Here is a 20,401-nt window from a genome sequence, read left to right on the forward strand (position 1 = left end):
GGTAGGTGCTGGGTCAAGAAAGAACTTTTCAAATTTAGAACCAGATTCAAATCCAAGATCATTTTAATTATATATATTTTTAAATGTCTCCATGTTATTTGTACTTTAATCTCAGATAAAGTACCAAGAACTGCTGCACTCTGGAGGAAGCAGGGGCATAGCACCAAATTCTGGGTCCTAGGTACTAGCCATATTGAAGACCCCCCACTGTTATGTTCTTTTTTATTAACGCAAACACCAAATTTCTAATGCGTAGTCAAACCAGGTCTAAATCATGTATGCCTTAGATCACACCTGGGAGTCAGAACCCTTTTTAAAGTTGGGGGAACAATATTGAGTTGGGGGGTCTGGGGGACCAAATTGCACCATTTTCTAGAAAAATGGTGCAATTTGTGGCATTCCCGTGTTGTGTGGGCCGCTGAAGAGGAGGTACTGCTGGCCCACCACCACCAGTCGGCGCCCTGCTTGGAGTGCGGGCTTCTAGCATGAGAGGGCGCCAAGACAGAGAGTGACAGCTGTCACTCATTTACACCAGCTGTCACCAATCACCACCATCTCTACAAAAGCCGGATCATTACTCCACCTCCTCGCCGAGAAATCAACTACCGTCGAAGGTAATTCTCTGCATTTCATACTTTCTGAAGACTAATTATTGTTCTGTGTGCAGCCGTATTCCTGAAGTCTGTAATTGAATTGGCGTGCAGTGAGAGTCTGCGACGTCTTCGCCTCTCACTCCATCCAAGGAGCAACTGTCAGGAGCTGCACGGGTGATTCTGTATCGGAGGTGGAGGTTTTCCCTCCGCGAAGACCAGTAGAAGGATTACTGGGTGTGTGCATACACACTCACCATAACTGTTTTGTCATCTTCTGCCAGCAGTACCAGGGTCTGCAACAGAAGACGGTGACCACCTGGGGACTCAGGACTTGGCGGCTCCGGTGTTCTTCAGGCCGTTGGTGGTGGAAGCTGTGTGGGTCCCGGCTCTCCGATCGCCAGAGGTCTCCTATCTTCGAGCCTGCCCGCACGTCACCTTGTGTACAATTGGCATTATCTGTGTCTGTATTTAGTTGTGCGTTTCACAACATTAAATTGTTACTCTTTGTCTTATCCATTGTCCGTTCATTTGCGCCCCCTGTTGCGGGTCCGTGTTACAACCCTTTCCCAACATCCCGTCTGTTAAAATGCACAGGAATGCACCAAATTGCACCATTTTTCTAGAAAATGGTGCAATTTGGTCCCCCAGACCCCCCAACTCAATATAGCTAGTTTTCAAGCTCACCTCTATTTTCAAAGAATTTGGTTAGCAGCTGCTTATCCTCATTTAGTTTTCTTTCTCTGTCCTTTTTACTCTTCTTTTTTGAAATCCGGACTTTGAGTTTTTAGGAAAGACATATTTTATTTCATCCTAAACACTAGGGCTGCAACTAATGATTATTTTACTAATCAGTTCATCGGTCGTATTTTTTCGATTAATCATTTGTTTGTTTTTACTTAAATGTGAGTTTTGCCATTATTTCTTTGAGTTATTATTAAAAGGCCTTTATCACGCAACATCAACGTTTGAGCTTGCAACAAAGTTAAGATGTTATATTCTCGTCAAAACATACCTGGAGTAGTGTTTGTTTTATTTTGCACATACATACATCACCGACACACCACAAAGAGATTTCCATCAGGTTTAGATGCCTACAGCAACTATCTCAACCACTGACAACATATTACAGCAAGAGTCCACAAAAGTATTTTAAAAGTATTTAAGTATTTTGCCACCTCCAGCTCTGTCTCCTGTCTATTTGTTAGTGCCACAGTCTCTAAGCCGTACAACATAGCTGGTCTCACTACTGTCTTGAAAACTTTCCCCTTCACTTTTGCAGATATTCTTCAGTCACAACAAATCACTCCTGTCACCTTTCTCTACCCTGCCTGCACTCTCTTCTTCACCTCTCTGCCACACTCTCCATTACTTCAGACAGTTAACCCCAAGTATTTAAACTCATCTACTTTCACCACTTCAACTCCTTGTAACTGCACTATTCCACTGGGCTCCCTCTCATTCACACACATGTACTCAGTCTTGCTCCTACTGACTTTTATTCCCCTGCTCTCCAGAGCATATCTCCCCTTTCCAGACTAGACTCAACCTGATCTCTACTCTCACTACAGATCACAATGTCATCTGCAAACGAAATGTTGCAGTTCCGCTCAAACAGAGTAGGGAAAAAATCTTCTGAGTGTGTGCTGACACAAATCAGGACCTGAATGAACTCTGATCATGGAGGATGAATGCATTTATCCAGAAAGGTTTTGAAATGATTCTTGTTGCCTTTTTTCCAGACCATGTGGATATCCTCATCCTCTCTCTTTTTTCTTTGAAACTGTGGCCAGTGATGTAACACACAAAAGCTGCACCCAGTCTTCCAACAGTATACATTCTTGTAATCCACCTGAAAGCAGAACATTCTGATTTTCAGTTTCACTTATTGTTTTTTGTGACTGAGCCTGGCTGCAGCTTAAGCAGCAGCTGAGTGTGAGAGCAGCAGCTGGCTGGTAAGTTTCTTCTTTTCATCAGTGTCTTATTGTCAAAGACAACACAGCTTCTCGCGATCAAACAACCAGCAGGGGCCTGTACTACGAAGTGGGGTTACTGGCTTATCAGGGTAACTTCGGGAGTAAGTTGATGACGTGTGGAGTAACTTCCGGTTAACCCGTACTATGAAAGGTGGATAGGTTTTGATCGAGGTAGGTTGCCATGGCAATTTATGCTGTGTGCCAAACCTGCTCCGAGCAGGTTATGTTCTCGGTTAGCTTGAGGTTTTCGCTTAACCACTCCCTTTATAAGTACCGTCCATCCACCTTCAATCACTCCGAAGACAGTGCCGGTCTACCTGGATGATCCGTTTGATATTGGGGCACAAATTGTGAGGGGCTCTCTTCGCAGGGCGAGGGTTTTTAAAGACTGCCAGAATCCGCTGACATACCCGGACGATATTCTCTATGAAAGATATAGATTCTCAGCCGAGGGAATTCGTTATCTTTGTCAGCTGATCGGGCCAGAAGTCTGTAACATCACCCATCGTACACTGTAAAAAAAGACTGTTGTTTTTACAGGAAAACACTGGCAGCTGTGGTTACCAAGGAAATCCTGTAAAAAATACAGCAGTTAAATGTACAAAAAAGGAGAGCTCTTGTTTGTAGATTTAACAGTTCTTTTAATGTGAGTCAGCCGTGGTTCATTCACTGTAAATCCATTTACATATTATGTCTGTAATGTTATCTACTGTGCTGCTGTATGTTTTACAGGAATTCCCTGGTAACCACAGCTGCCAGCGTTTTCCTGTAAAAACAAGTCAATTTTTACAGTGTAGCAATGCCCCGACGATCGAGCAGATAATGTGCCTTGTGCCTATTTTGCCAGTGGACAGTTTATGTATTCCATCGGTGATGCTGAACATCTGAGCAAGAATACTGTATGTTGTATGATTCGCAAGGTAGTACTTGTTCTATCTAAACTGTTGGATGCATTTGTGGTTTTCCCTGGCCATTTATCCGCAGTGCAAATCAAAGAAGGGTTTAGTGCAATCGCGGGTAATTACTAATATCAAAATAGGTGTAATGCATGGCCATTAATTAGGTGAAGTGGGGCTTATCAAGCTATGAATATAAACCTACCGTTCTGAAGGATGTTTTAATATTTCATCTTCACCTGCTGCCAGGTGCGTTTGTCACTGCTATTGCATCTGAAATACTGACAGGATTAGGAATAGCAATCATACAGTCAAGTTACCCTATTTAGGAAACATTAAATTAACCTAACATTTGTTAGTAGGCCTATGCCCACTTCTGAATCGTGTTGCATCTGGGCGTAATTAATGAAAGGTCATTTTTTTTTACACATATTAGACATTCCACAGGTTAATCATCTGTAACAGATTTGGAGAACAATTGAATTGTACGTACGCATTTACCCATCAGAATACATTGCCAACAAGCCTGTCTTGCTTTATTGGCAGACGATGTGTTCGATTTCCCCCTTAACATTAATTTAAATTCCTCGTAGCCCCGCATAATAATCGAGCATTCTTCTTCGGTAAAGTAAGGTGACCACGCCATCATTGAAAAATGGTGACGTGTGCTGCAACCCGCCCCTTTATGTGAACGCGCACAAACTCCAATTAGGTTAACACAGGTTCAACAAATCAACATCTTATTCAGCGTCATAGTACCGATTAACACCACTTGAGTAAACCAGGTTTTGTCAACCCCGGTTTAAGAGTTGACCCTGGGTTACATCTGAGTAAGTTAACCCCACTTCGTAGTACAGGCCCAGGTTATCAGTCTGCCTGTAGTTTCATTTAATTTTTATTTTAATTATACTATTTTTAACCAAGAGAAGAGTTATAAATGTGTTATTTTGTAGGATTGTGTAATTTTTTTCCTTTGCATCAAATGACATTCAATTCATTCTGACAGCTATAAGTGTGTGAAAATGTTTGTGGCAGTCTAAAATTTTGATACCCTTGTCTTTTATTATTGGCACAAGGCAGAACGCATACTCTCACGAGCGTCACTAGCTTAGCTTATGGCAAGCTAAAAGTAGATGCTCTCGTTTTGGCCAAACTTCTACACAGTTTTTGTATATTCTGTGTTAGAACGTGGCCACGGCCGATGTGCTTGATGAATTCCTGCGCAAAAAGTAGTTCCCAAACAATGCTGTATTTGCGACAGTGCGTTTTCATGGGTAACAGAGTATATTTGACACAAGAACCTGTGTATCTTGTGTGTTTTTACACCTAAAGGATCGTAAGTCAATACTCACACTCATCCAGCAGCATCTTCTCATGTCGGCAAATTCAGCGCTTGCTCAGGCGAAAGTAGTCCGGCGAGCTATCCCACAATGCCAAAATAGCAGCGATGTCGCTCCAACAAGAGAAGCACGCTGAGCAGGGTGAGCAGAATGTTCTCACGCGGCAGCTTCAAAAAATATCGTCGACAAAGATGGGTCACTCTCTGCCTTAAACAGATGCCTATCTGTAACGCGTTCACGGGGGAGAGACTGAAGAAATACATTAAAGAAATAAATAATACACAAACACAGAGATATGCAAGCCACATACAGACACACAAACAGACACACAGAAACTTCTTGCTTTATTATCAAAAGGCAAAATGTTTTCATGCACTAACTTCAACAAAGACCATCAACAAAGCTCACACTTTTCTACAGGAATACATACTTCCTAAAGCTCATCAGCATCTCACAATGTCATTTTGGTCCTTCAGACTTTATTTTGAGTAAATGCTTCAGACCCCCTGCCTTTTTAAGCATTTTTCTTTATTTGCCTCTCATGCCTGGAAAAGCTCCTCGCCATCTATGTTCCTTTAGGTTCTTCAGACCTTTTTCAGTAAAATGGTTCTTGGGAGCACGAGCATGACTAAAACCTTTCAGCTTCTGGGGGAGCTCTGCACCCCATACTCTCCACCTTTTTAAGCGTTTTTCTTTTTTTGCTTTTCAGCTGACCCCCACCACCACCATCATTACATCCCTCTTAACCCCCTGCCACTTTAAGCATTTTTTTAATGTAGATGTAAATTAATATTCAAAGTTTTCAGTGAGTTGACAGTAGGGCTGTACAATATGGCCAAATTATCATATCTCAATATTGTCATATCAATATGATATATGATATGACTATGATTTGACACAAAGTGCAGCAACAGAGAAAATTAAACATTCTTAAAAACAGTAATAATACCACACTCATTTTGCACTCATCATATGGTTAGGATAATGTGCCCTTCAAAAGTATTGGAACTTCACACATTTGAATTTGTTTATGCCATTTTAAATACATGAAATACAAAAAACATGAAGCATAAAATTTTGAAAAAATCTCTAAAACTTGATAATGCCTGTAATAATCAGTTTTATTTCCAGTTTTCTTACACAAGTCAGGGGATGGAAACAGGAACATTTCCAAGTCACTGAATATGTCTTGGACTTTATTTACATCAATTATGAAGAAATACAAAAGTTTCTTTCACCAAAACATCAAATCTAGACTTTCATCTCAAATGTACTTTCTGGCAAATTGTAGCTGAACTTTCAGGTCTTCTTTTGAAGAAAATCTCCTCTCTACACCACTTCATCAGGAAGCTGGATTTTATATTTTTAATTCATTTATATCAAGTTGTAAAATTTGCTTTCAGTTTGAATTAAGGAAGATAATTTAGAAAAAAAGTATTTGAAATGGAATACACAAATTAAAAGTGTGAAATACCAAGTGTTCCAACTTTTGAGGGCAATTGAGAAACACTGAGGAGCAGCATCTTACATCTCATATAGTGCAGCAGATAAGAGAATATTTAGAGTGGAATCCTGCAAATGGTGACACAAACATCAAATTCGGCACAAATAATCCATAGACATGGCCCCTTTTTGGCATCACTTTTTACCAAAATTAAAGCAACTCTTTACCTTTTGACCCCTGTACAAACTGAAATTGACCTTTGTCACCATTCTTGCTTTTTTACCCCAAACGCCATAACATTCAGTCATAGATAGCCCAAACTATACCTTTTTGGAATCTTTATAATCAGACAAGTAACATGATGTAGTTTTCAATTTGAATGGAGCATTTTTAAATTTTGACCCCTGCGTAATTCTTCAATTGACCTCTACCTGGCTGCCTAGTGAAAATTCAAGTGGCCAGTTGGTGTTTTTTTAAAGTTTAGTATCTAAGTTGTATTTGTGCTTAATTTGATGCTTGCATGACCATTTGAATGATTGTTTCAGTTACCTGCTGCACTATAAGCCAACAGAGCATGAACCAGCTGCTGTCTGTTAGCTTAAACTTTGGTATATAAGGCAACCTGAATTAAAGGAGAAATGCGGCCCTTTTAACATCCTGGACCTCATTTCTGGCATAAAATAATGGTCGTTTACCTCACCAATATAAGTTTGGTGTCATTAGAAGTCCATAGTTCAAATGATGTGTTCAGTTCAAATGTGAAGCAAACATTTTTCTTCTTCTACTAAGGTGGATTAGAACTTTTTGTGGTACGCAGCACAAACTACTGGACAGGAGGAACCTAGCAGTCAGTGTGACTCACTAATTTCAAAATGCAGCTCTTTCAACCATGATGTGCATTGCCATGACATGTCAATCATCTGTGTCCAATCAGATTTCAGGGGCCTCCGCTCTAGCTCCACCCATGCCAGAAGTGTTCAACATTTCACATTTCCTGTTTCACTGTGACTGAAAATTTGGCACTTCTTGTTTGAGTGTGAACTTGCCACTGAGTTCCTGTGAGATTCCATGGATCTGGTCTGTCATCCAGGAAGTGTTTGACATTTGAACATGTCATGTTTTACTGTGGATTCAAAATCTGGCACTTCCGTGTAGGACTCCCTGTACCATGAGTGAGCTTTGCACCGCTGCGCGGCACTCTCGCTCGTATAGAAACTGATTAAGTACAATGCAGCTAACAATCACCACCTCAATGAAATTTAGCATTTAAAAGGTGAAAACTAGTTACATATTTTTTCCTTTTTAATATTCAGTGTTGAACTTTTTGTGTTTATTAATCTGTGTCATTGTGTTTGCCTGGAGTGGCGCCCTGTCCAGTAAGTAGTGCAGCAGATAACAGAATATTTACAGAGGAATCCTTCAAATGTTCAAACAAGCACCAAAGTTGGCACACATACTCCTTAGACATTACTCTTTTGAATAAATTCAGTTGGCCACTTGAATTTGAATAGGCAGCCAGGTAGGAGTCAACTGAAGAATTACACAGGGGTCAAAATTTAAATATACTCCAATCATACTGAAAACTATACCACATTATTATCACTTTACCGAGGGCGACGAGACGTCATAGCGCGCACAGGCCAAGAACTGTCCACAGAGGGAAAAAAAAAAAAAAACTGTCCGCAGAGGAAAAGATAAAAAGGTGAGAAGTGTGTGTTGGTCCCAATATGGATATTCCAGATGATTTTCTCATGGATAGTACAACAATGAACAGCAGCCAAAGCAGCCAGCTTGATGAGGACGCACTGCCAAATTGGAGAGCAGTGCGTGCCATCCGACACGACAAAAGACAAAGTGAGACAACTTTTTATGTACAAGTTACTTGTTGTGTATCTCAGTAAGTGATAATAATGCAAATAACATGCTGTTGTCATGCAGTATGCATTTTCTGAGTCCCTCCTGTTATGTGTCGGACGCAGCTCGGAGAACCGACCAGCGTTTGAAGGACCCAGTATGAAATAAGTAGAGCACGGTACAAAGGCTAACTGAATTTAATACATAACAGTGATAATATAACAACAAAAGGTGCGGCCTGGCGTGGTGCGCTCCCAGCAGCGCTAACGGTCCGGAGCCAGAAGTTGTTTCGGACCCAAGGACCCCGCCGACACCCCCCAGGTGACCGCAACAACCGAGTCTGTGAAAGAAGGAACCATTATGCGAGTCCACACTCTACACACAGAACACTTAAAGGTGTACAAACAGCAAACACTTCCTGGCTTGATTACTGATCAGCTTCCAACCTGCAGGCATGGAACATCCAGTTCACAAAACTCCACTGCAGTGAAAGCTGATATATGACTAACATACAGCTCAATACAATAAGGTGTGAGGGACACATTTACTGACTGTATAACTGTTAGTCACAAAATCTAACGTACCTCAGGAAGTGTGCTGACGAGCGTGAGACCTCACCCCCTCCTCTTTCACAGACTGTGCATCAAACTGGACGTTCTCAGCATCCGCTGCTGATGAGATGGCTCCCAAGACGACGATCTCACCCGTCTGGTCACAAGGTCGAGTCTCTGGCAAATACACACTGTGCACTCCAGTCTTAAATGCCAACATGTTCCAATCCATCCAGATGCACCACAGCTGTGAGTCCTGACGAGTCGCAGGTGATCAGGGTGAGGTCCAGACAGCCTCAGCAACACAGCCACTCAGTCCCAAACGCACGCCACCTGGGAGGAAACCAAAAAAACAGAAACAAACCGGCAGCCAGGCCCCCCAGCCATATAACACCTCCGTCCATGCCGTCGCCCGCAATGAGAGATGTTCGCCCTTGTCTAACTCGGGCAAATATCTGTCATTTTGGGCAACTGGGCATGAACGCCGGGCCTCTGAAAATGCATACCGCCCTCCAAAAGTATGTTATTGTATTATTATTTGTCTGATCAATTAGTTGAGCCAATAGGATTAATAAATGGAATAGTTTTGACTGTGCTGAATGCTTGTTCTGCAAAGTAAAGGGTCAAACAATGTCAACGCCCATTGGATTCTGACATGTGACATATGTTACGCTATAACGTGATAACTAAGCATGCCACATGATGCAACTATTCCTTTTTAAACCCCAACTCAACAAAGATTTGCAGCACTTTTTAACCAAAATTAAAGCAACTTTAACTTTGACACCCTGTACAACTGAAATAGACCTTTGTCAACCATTCTTTGTCACCACGGACATCGTGTGTGAGTGTGTCTGTGTGAATGGGGTGAATGTAGGCATAATTGTAAAGCACTTTGAGCCTCTGATGCAGATGGAAAAGCGCTATATAAATGCAGTCCATTTAAAATTTTATTTACTTGCTGTTTTAATCCTGTATTGAATGAATGAATGAATGAATTATTCAGCACACATGAACAAAATCTCTCATTTACAAAAAAAAAAATCTATACAAAACAAAAATTAAAACATATAGAACAAAACTCAACATTTACCAGGTGTTCTTCGGCACATTGAGACAGACGTGCGGAGGAATTCCGCGCGTCGCGGTGGAGCCGCATGGTGCAAAGCAACGCCGTGATGAAGCCTCACAGGACATGTCCTGGCATGTCCCAGCTCATTCACAATTTCTTGGATAGTCCACACGACTGAAAAGCCACCGAAAGCCGTGTGAAAGCCATCCTGTGAGACCAACACGGAGGTGCTTTTGTTCCATGCCATTCGCGGCTCCGTGGCGCATCCTCCGCTTCTCTTTCCATGACAAAAACTCCTGTAACAGTGGAATGTGCCGAAAAAGTCTTGATGTCCACGTCTTCTGCCATTTTTGTGGAAGTCAGACGACGTCCCGAATCAACAAAGCCTTCACGTTGGAAATGATCTGGTTGTTTCTTCGGGGTTTCAGCCTGTCGATCGGCGCTCGGGGTCAGACGCTGTGGCCATATTTAAACCGGCTGGAGCACTCCTTAATATGTGTAATCCCAATAAAATCGTCCCTGAAAGCCATCTGAATTTTCCGAATGGTGTCCACCTGGAGGTCTCTCACAGTTTCTGGAAAAATTTGATGCAGCAAAGCTCCAAATTGTTCAGACGTTTTATTCGCAATGAAAATCCGACGAGAGGGGTGGACCACTGCTCACACAAAGCCTGCTCACAGGCGAATGACGCAACCGACAGGCGTGAAAAAACTCACGCATGCGCACGAAGGTTCAAGCTTGGCTGATGCAATCACACGTGATTCAAATCCATATGGTTTTTGCAAAAAGTAAAAAAGGTCGTATACTTTTCTAACAGACCTCGTAGTGCGGCAGAAAAGGGTGTGGGCAGAAGCAAAGCTTATAAACGCCCACCCCGTACATCAGTTTCTGTGTACAAACAAAAAATAAACCCAAAAAACAAATACCAGTCAGCAATGTAACGCAGATGAAACAAAGTAATACAACAGACAAACAAGCAAAAAATAGCCAGACAGGCAATTTACTTAATTACACAAACTATAACAAGTTACTATATTATTTTTATACAGTCTTTTAAAACAAGTCAATGTACTAGATACTTTAATACAGTCTAAACAATCACTCCGCACTCTAACACCCTTTACCAAAACGCAATGACGTTTGGCAGTGGTTTGATACTTCCTTCTATCAAATACCAAGATTCCTCACAAGTTGTAACTGGACTCTCTCATTTTAAACACCTCCTGGACATGTTGAGGCAAGAGTCCATTTTTAACTTTCTACATTATCTGTATTGTAAAATAATCAACCAAGTCATAAAATTCAAAAACTGAAGACGAACAAACAATGAATTTGTTGGTTCATGATATGGTTTTTATTTATCACTCTTATAGCTTTTTTTTTGTAACAGAAATATTGAATTAGTATTTATTTTATAGATATTTCCCCAAACTTCAATGCAGTAAGTCATATAAGGGACAAGTAATAAGTGATACAATGAAACCAACAGATGTTGGGGGAGAAAGTATTGTACTTTGTACAAGATAGCAATAACTTTTGATATTTTGGACTCAGTATGTTTTATATGAGTTTTCCAACTGAGCTTGTCATCAACAAAAACTCCAAGAATTTAGTTTGAGATACAATTTCAATTTCAATGCCATTCACAATAATTTACTGCTTAAATTTCTGGGCTTATTTCCAAATATAATGCACTTAGTTTTACCAAAATGAAGTGATAATTATTAGAGTCAAACCAGTATTTAAATTTTTGCAGTCCATAACATTCAGTCACAGATCGTCCAAACTATACCTTTTTGGAATCTTTGTGATCAGACAAATAATGTGGTATAGTTTTACTATGACTGGAGCAGCTTTTAATTTTGACGCCTGTGTAATTCTTCATCTGACCCCTACCTGACTGCCTATTGAAAATTCAAGTGGCCAGTGATTTTATTCAAAAGAATAATGTCTAAGGAGTATGTGTGCCAACTTTGGTGCTTATTTCCATTAATGAATTGTTACAGGTATCTGCTCCACTACAGGGCGAACCCTGCCTCTAGTCATAGGACTGCTGGGATAGGCTCCAGCTGTGCCCCCCCCCCACCTCCCCCAACACCACACACACACACACACACACACACACCACACACACACACACACACACACCCACACACACACACACACACACACACACACACACACACACACACACACGACCCTTAACTGAGTAAAAGGGTATAGAAAATGGATGAATGGATGAACTGATGTTTTTTAATTGGAATTTACTGAATGTGTCTTATATAATATAGGTTTTGAGGCTCCATGTTGTTATCAAAAAAGTTCACATGCTTAGTGCATGCTTCCCTGAGGCATTACCTATAAATACAAAATACTGCACAAAATTTGCGATATTAATGTTATTTTACATCTTTGGTGACAAAAAAGTATTTTTTTTTTAGGTGTATTATGGTCTATAAATTTGCAATGATGAATTATTTACTTATTTATCTATTCAGTCGAATTAAGCAGGTTTTCTTTTTTTTTTTTTTTTTTTTTTAGCCCCGTAAAATGATGTCACATTCATTGCTGCCCCTGCTGGTGTGTTTGAGTACCACAGTCCTGCTCCTGGCTGTTTTGGTCACTCAAGAAAGCTGCAAGGAATACGGATATGATCACCAACAAGGCTATGAGGGTGCACCCTGGCAAACCGTTCTGCTCCTGAAATGTCTTGTGTTCACCTTGCAGTGGCCTGGGGGTTTCTGTCTGGTGAGCTTCATTATCATCTTCACCACAATAAATAATAATAATAAATAAATAAAACATCAACAATAAATACAAAGAAACAAACCAAACTTGTTGAAATGTAACCTAGATTACATCAGAGCCCAGCACTTTAAATGGGAAAAAATATATATATCATTTGTTCATATAAATGAATTTTTGGGCTTGGTATGAACACTATTGAGCCAGACATTTCATCTGCACAAATGACATGCCATCTTAAAGTGGTCTTTTTTGTGCAAAATTTGTTGTACAAAATTGTATATACAAGGTCTGTGAGAAAAGTATCAGACCTTTTTATTTTTCAAAAACTATATGGATTGAATCACGTGTGATTACATCAGACACCTTGAAACCCTCGTGGGCATGCGAGAGTTTTTCACGCCTGTCGTTATGTAATTCGCCTGTGGGCAGGCTTTGAGTGAGGAGTGGTCCAGCCCTCTCGTCGACTTCCTTTGTCTAAACAACTTGCTGAGAGACTGGCGCTTTGCTTAATCAAAATTTTTTCAGAACCTGTGAGGCAGATCGAAGTGGACACCATTCGAGAAATTCAGATGTTTTTCGGTGAAAATTTTAACGGCTGATGAGAGATTATGGGGTGGTTACTGTCACTTTAAGGACTTCCCGCGGAGCGGGACGTCGCGCAGCACTCCGAGGCGCCGTCGTCATCCTATTTCGAGCTGAAAACCTCCAAATTTAAGCCTCTGTTGACCCAGGATGTCGTGAGAAAACAGAGAAGTTTCAGAAGAGCTCGGGATCAGCAGTTTATCCGGACATTCCACTGTTTAAAGGAGATTTTGTAATGAAAGACATGTGGACGGATTGGCGCGTCGGCAGGCAGGCAGCCGGCGCGGCGCGCCGCCACAGGAAGAACACCTCCGTTGGAAGCCTTAAGGACAAGTTGGAACATGTCCAGCTGTTAAACAATTTCTCAGATACTCACTCTACTGAAAGCCATCAAAAGCTGCCTGGTTTTAGAAATGGTTATCAACACGGAGGTGCTTTTCCTGTGGCGGAGCGCCGCGCCGGCCAATCCGTCCGCATGTCTTTCATTACAAAAAGAATTGGACAGGAAACAGAGTTCAAAGTTTAGATGTTGTACTGTAAAGAGTCGTTACGCTGATACAGAGTTATCTCAGCGCTGGGATCTTGACCAGGTCATATGCAAACACCGGAACAAAGAACCCAGATTTCCTCTCTACAGTACCTTTTGTTCCTTCAGCCTAAGCCATGCCCATATCCAGGTCCTTAACCTTAACCTATAGCAGGCATCTGTCTGTGTTGCATTCATGGTTATGTAAAAATCTTATCATGTGTGTTTATGTCTGTAGTGTCACGCAATAAAAACAGAGTGTTGCTGATTGGTTTTATCATTTAAACATCTATAAAAAGACCAGATGGTTTTATCAATTAGATAGTTGTAAAAAGATCAGATAGTTTTACCAAATACAAGGACATTTTGTGCGTCAGCCATTTTGAAAAGCAATTAGGTTAAGATCAGATAGTTACAAGGACATTTTGGATGTGCGTCAGCCATTTGTGTTATGCATCATGTAACACTGTTACAATTTTCTTTAAGACAAACTGCTGTTATTCAAACATATTGTGCTGATGTCATAATGCATGACCCAAGCCTGGTAACATCCTGAAAACATTCATCCGCGTGCTCTTCTGTTAATAATTCAGGCCTGTGAGGAGACCTCTGCTCTGGCAGTGTATTAAAATCCTAAAATGTGTGCAAAATGTTTTGGAACTGTAATACTTCACTGCTGTTTGCTTTTGTTTGTGTCTGCTTCAGTCTCTGCACAACTGGACTGAATGCGTGATTCCTCAGAATTATCACAACTGGACGATCCATGGCCTGTGGTAAATACATACAAATTCATCATCATGACGCCTCATACTACTGTGTCAAGAGGATGTAGGAACCTGTGTATGAATATGGGGAAGACACTGAGGGAAGGACGAGTGCAGCAGATAACTGAAGCAATCCTGCAAATGATGACACAAGCACAAAATTCAGCACAAATACTCCTTGGATGAGACTAAATACTGTTTGTCTGCCGAATAAATGAATCACAGCTGGGAGCCAAAATGAAGGAATGTGATGATTAGGGATGGGTATCGAGAACGGTTCCTTTCGGGTATCGTTAAGAAATGATTTGATCCACCGACATATCGGTCCTTCAAAGTGGCCGTTGTTTTGGGGGTGTTTGTCAGGAAAACGATAATTTCTCTACATTGATTACAGACCCTGCAGCGGGTCTGTAATCAACTTTTCTGCAGCGCAGCTTTGCTTTGAACCTTGAGCCAGTCGAAGCAGTGGTTCGCAGATTGAAGCAATGCTTCGATCTATTGCTTCGTTTATTTCTTTCTTCGCTTAATTTTGCCCCGCTAAAACCCTAAGGAGGATACGTCTGTGAGTATTATTTACCTTTTCTATGTTAAACCGACCTGTTATGGTCTTCTGAAGCAGCTGATAGATGTATTTTATAACTTAAAAACGGGAGCGATGCTAACGCGTTAGCATGTCTATGGCATTTTCAATGTTAAAAGTTAGTATTAAGCAGTTGCAGCCGTCATCACGTTCGGGTGCATTTGTTTTCAAATTGTAACGTTTCTTAAATTTATTTTTGTTTATATATTAATAATCTAATGATTATTATATACAATATATACTTATTATATACAATTTTAGAGAAAGAGACAAAAATAACCTGAATAGAAACACAACAGAAAATATAAAAGCAACTAACAATGAACATACATAAATAAATAAATACATAGAGGGTTTTCATGTGACGTATCGGTCACGTCGTTTTGTGTCCCGTGGCCATTCTGGATTATGACGCGGTGGCCGCTGTCACAAAATGTTACGCTACGTGCATTTGGCGAACAATTGCAGAAGTTTCAACGTTGGTGTGAAGAAGCCTCACGGCACCGTGGCACTATCTTGTACAAGATACGGATCCACTGAACCAACTGCTACACATCTATCTCGATAAATGGCTTTATCTTGAGGATTTAAAGCATCGTAATAACCGTGCAATCTCTCCATTTTTCTATCACGCACCAGCCTCTTTGTAATCCAGAATGGAGACGACACCTGTCCTACAGCAAATCGGTCACGTGATTGAAAACCCTTATACAGAAATAAATGTTTCCTGTGAACACCTAGTGACTCTTACACCTCCATTTCATCCCTGTTTTATTTAAGTTTTGTCAGAGTTGAAATCTGTAAAAAGCAACTCGGTTAACTAAACACAAAGAATGATCACGACAGAGACTGAATTTCATTTCCTGATCAGGGAGAGCCAGCGTGACCCCTCGTCACTGTCCGTCAGTCAGCTCTGAAGGGCCCGCCCACTTCTGAATTTATTAACACACACACATATTACAGAACAATATACAAGGCACAGCTGTGTTTCTTCAGTCAATTCATTTTGTATCACTTCGCACCTGGAAGGCGCCCTGCAGTCTTACTCAGACAGATAGTAATTGAAACATTACAGCGCCAGCCTCGAACTAGTGTATAGGCTGTGTTATTCTCTGCTCAAGGCCGAAATATTAATCTGTGCTCGACAAAAACATAGCTTTAGCAAAACAATCTGCGTATTCATTAAGCAAAAGAACAAATGTTACTTCAACAGTTCAGTTTGTATTACTGTTTTAACAATGAGTGATTATTTAGAAGAATAATGGTGCATGAACTCTTACACATGCATATATGTATATGGAAAACAGAACAGAATCAAAACAAGATGAAAGGCAGTTCATCAAAGTAAAGGCATCAAAGTAAAGACAAAGACATTAATATTTGATAATAATATTGACAATATATAGAAAACTCTATCAATTTTAATGACAGTTTGTTTTGGTCAAACCATATTTTCAATGTGTTAATTTCTTCAGTGATTTCCTCCAGAACTATCTGCCAAGCTAGAAAACTGCTGCATCCTGGTAAGGCCAGAATACTACTGGAATGAATTTGAATAAGGAAAGTTTTTTTTTTTTTTCTCACCAAAATGGATGGTGCACTCACTCCAGTTTATCGTCTCGAATAGTCCCAGATTGCATTTCAGAGCTTCTAGAATTCAAACATTTTCATGCACGTGGTGTTGGGGGGTAATTTTGGGTTTCAGCTTTTTTTGTTTTTTACCACTTTCATCCCTGAATATGTCAATCTTGAGTCACTTTTGTGCGGATTAAAGTTACTAACTGGGACTCCTGTCTTGTTGCGAGAAAGAAACGAGAATTGTCCTCCGTTCTGTTCACACAGCTCCAAACGTTGCGCAGTTCTCTGCCGAGTCAAGTTAGAATGATAGAATCCAGTCTGAATTAATAACTTCAAAGTGAAACACCGTTTTGTTTATTTTTATTTATGTCCAGAGATCAAGGATACAGTGACCAATTTCATATTTATTTACTTTAAGACTCAATGAAATACATAGAAAATCTGTAAAGCCTACTTTTAAAACAAAATTCACGAGGTATCGATAAGGAATCGGATCGATAAGCAGAATCGTTAATGGCATCAATATCGATAAAATCTTATCAATACCCATCCCTAGTGATGATTAAATTAAGACACCAGGGGGCAGCAGAGAAACAGAACATACATGAATATGACATGGAGGGCAGACACAAGGGTTAGGGTTAGGGTTAGTGACACAAGACAGTGACACAAGACAGACACTATTGAGACTTAAGACAATATAGGAATAAAACCCAGAAGCAAACATCAGAGGAGAGACAAGACTGGAGGGTAAGTGAAAGGCAGATGAGACTAGAGGGTGAGTGAAAAATGCAAGACCAGGAACTACAACATAAACTAAGGTTGAGGCCTAACCACGACAAAATGACAGCAATGCAGAACTAAAGGACAGGAGACAAGACAGGAAGGACAGGTGAACAGATCTAAAAGACATAGGAATACCTAACAGGAGTCCCCCAAAAACCACTTAACTGGACCAGAACCCTAACGACGACCATCATCAGCACCAGATTTAAAATCGGGATGCAGTTTGTCAAATGTTCAAAAATTGGATCTGGATTCTCAAAATCATTGAAAATACATGGTAACTTTTGGGTATTCATAGTCTTAATTGCTTCCATCATGTTTAAACTTTTTTTTAAACGTGGTATTCAAAGAAAGCTCAATCATGTCTGGCTGAAGGCACAGCTCCTAGCCTCTCTAGCGGTGCAGACGCCTTGTTACCTTTACCGACCCTGAGTGGATTTCCAGGTCTGCACTTTATCAGCCAGCTTGTTGCCTCATAGTTCAGCAGATATGCCTCTGACCCTGGGCAGGTTGCCAGGTCTGCACTTTATAAGCCAACTGGTCTAGAAGCAAGCCTACAGCCATTTCATCCAGTTTATTGGCACTTTTTTGGATGGTGGGCGATCCCAGTAGAAAAGCGCTCCGTGGATTAGCCCTGTACGTTTGCACAGCACACCATATTCTGTTACAAGTTTGTGATTTTAGTGCCAAGCAGAAAAAAGGAGGAACTGGCACCACATATTCTGAAATTTGTCTTCTGCATATAACCCACCCGAATTACAGTGAAACACAATCAAAATATGTTTTAAGACAGAACATGATGTGCCTACGGGCTGATCATAACACAAGCACAGGAGACTCTAGGGAATTAAAAACTGTGCAGTAGGATCCTCTGACTTTACAGTGTTTGTGTCTGCAGGCCTCTGAATGTGATGAAGTGTTGCAACTGCTGGCCCATGTTTCAGTCTGACGTCCAGGTGAATCACAGTCAAGATTACAGGAGAGAGGATTCACTATGGGACAGACAAATTTAAACAACACACACACGCACACGTGCTGGCACTGAACCAGGATGATGTTACTATTTTTCAGGAGATTGAGGAAGAGCTAAATGAGCAGTGGCCATCATTTCTGAAGAGCAGTTCCAGCTTCCATTTCTGGTATGAAATACGTACTCAAAATGTGTGTGTGTGTGTGTGTGTGTGTGTGTGTGTGTGTGTGTGTGTGTGTGTGTGTGTGTGTGTGTGTGTGTAGAGAGAGACAAAAATTTAATAATTAAATTAAATAAAATTTAAATTTAATAAGAAATAATGCAAGAAGATGTACTATTCCAAGTTACACAAATTACTTTGACTAGCAGCCTTTGCAACATATTTAATTATCACAAAAAGTGTATTTTGGCTTCTTTGACCACAGCAGAATCACTTTAAATCCACATTTTGATTTGGCACAAGTTTTATACTCGATGCCCTTCCTAACGCCACTCCAGATGTACATGAAGAATGAATACAGGTGATCTTGAACAGGTACCGAGCTGTTCTGGAAGCAAGTCCATGAGCCTTCTTTACCTTTCAAATGAAACATTTAAAGTAAAAATAAAATACAAATAAGAAGACAATAAAACACCAAACCATGTAAATATCATAGCTTTTAAAACTGAAACAAAACAGAAAATTCATTTAAAATTATATTTAAAAAGTAAGTTAAAACATTAAGATTTGTTTCAAAATTACATTATATTCCATCACAGATTGTAGACAGCCGAGAAAACAGAATTGTAGTTTTAAAAACTTAAATTGAACTCAGCTTCTTACTTTATTTCACAAATTTTCCATAACACTAGTGAAGTAAATGAAAACGTTGTATGACCTGCTGCCTTTACTCATTTTTATATGGAAAACCAGAAAATAATATCAATTCAATTTTTCAATTTTATTAATTTCTATAGCGCCATCTCACGACAGAGTTGCCTCAAGGCGCTTCACACAACACACGATTCATAGCAGCACAAAGTGAATTAAAATCAAAGCGGGCACAATAAAAAAGGTAAAACATAGTAGAATAAAAAGAAATTACAAAGCAAACATAAAAACATAATAAATTAACAATAAGACAGTCTAAAAAAGTGGATCTTCAATCTTGATTAAAAGTCTCCACCGTGTTGGACTGCCTTATAGCCGGGCATGTGCATAACTGGTACTCATGGTGCATGATAAATGATGGTAAATGATGCACAACAGAAAACACAAGGAAAGTGGTTCATAAGAGGAAAGCATTGTGGGAAAATGTTTCCTTCTGCTGTGCATCAATGATGTTTAGCACACACAAGCACAATGAGTACCAGTTATGTGGACCCCTGCTTATAGCTGCAGGTATCATTCCAGAGAGCAGGGCCACGGTAAGAGAAGGCTGTATACCCCACAGACTTTTTATTCACGCTTGGAACACACAGAATTCCTGCGCCTTGTGAATGCAAGGGCTGTGCCAGTACATAGGGCTTGACCAAGTCCACCAGGTAGGAAGGAGCCAGTCCATGAACAGTTTTATAGACCAGCAACAGGACTTTAAAATCCAATCTGGCAGAAACCGGAAGCCAATGAAGGGACGCCAGAATGGGTGTAATGTGGTAAAACTTTCTACTTTGTGTCAAAAGCTGGCAGCAGCATTCTACACTAACTGAAGACCCCTAATGCTGGACTGCAGCAGACCAGAAAATAAAGCATTGCAGTAGTCCAATCTAGAAGAGATAAATACATGTATCACAGTCTCAGCATCAGCCATAGACAGGATGGGACGAATCTTCGCTATGTTTCGCGGATGGAAGAAGGCAGTCCTTGTAATATGTTGCAATAGTCAATTCTAGAGGACAAAAAAGCATGACAACCCATTCCAAGACCAATGAATGATCCTAGTACACTGTGGAAACATTCCACAAAAACTACCTGAGGACTACCAGTTATCAGTCATCACTAAGCCAAAACAGAAATATGTGACGTAGTAATTACTCCAGTGAAGGAGGTAAGGATTTGGCCTGCTTGAAAAACTAAACACCATCTCAGTCATTTTTTAGTGAAACTTGATGGACAGGTTAGACATGAGCTAAGGAAGACCAAATTACATTTGGGGCACATAGTA

General features: G+C 40.4%; 1 protein-coding gene across 1 annotated transcript in view; it reads left to right on the top strand.

The window, feature by feature from the left end:
* rnaset2l (ribonuclease T2, like) overlaps positions 1–20,401 on the top strand; it is a 79,792-nt gene that overhangs the window by 28,364 nt on the left and 31,027 nt on the right. The window lies entirely within an intron of this gene.

This window comes from Thalassophryne amazonica, chromosome 4, assembly GCF_902500255.1.
Source record: "Thalassophryne amazonica chromosome 4, fThaAma1.1, whole genome shotgun sequence".
NCBI lineage: Eukaryota > Metazoa > Chordata > Actinopteri > Batrachoidiformes > Batrachoididae > Thalassophryne > Thalassophryne amazonica.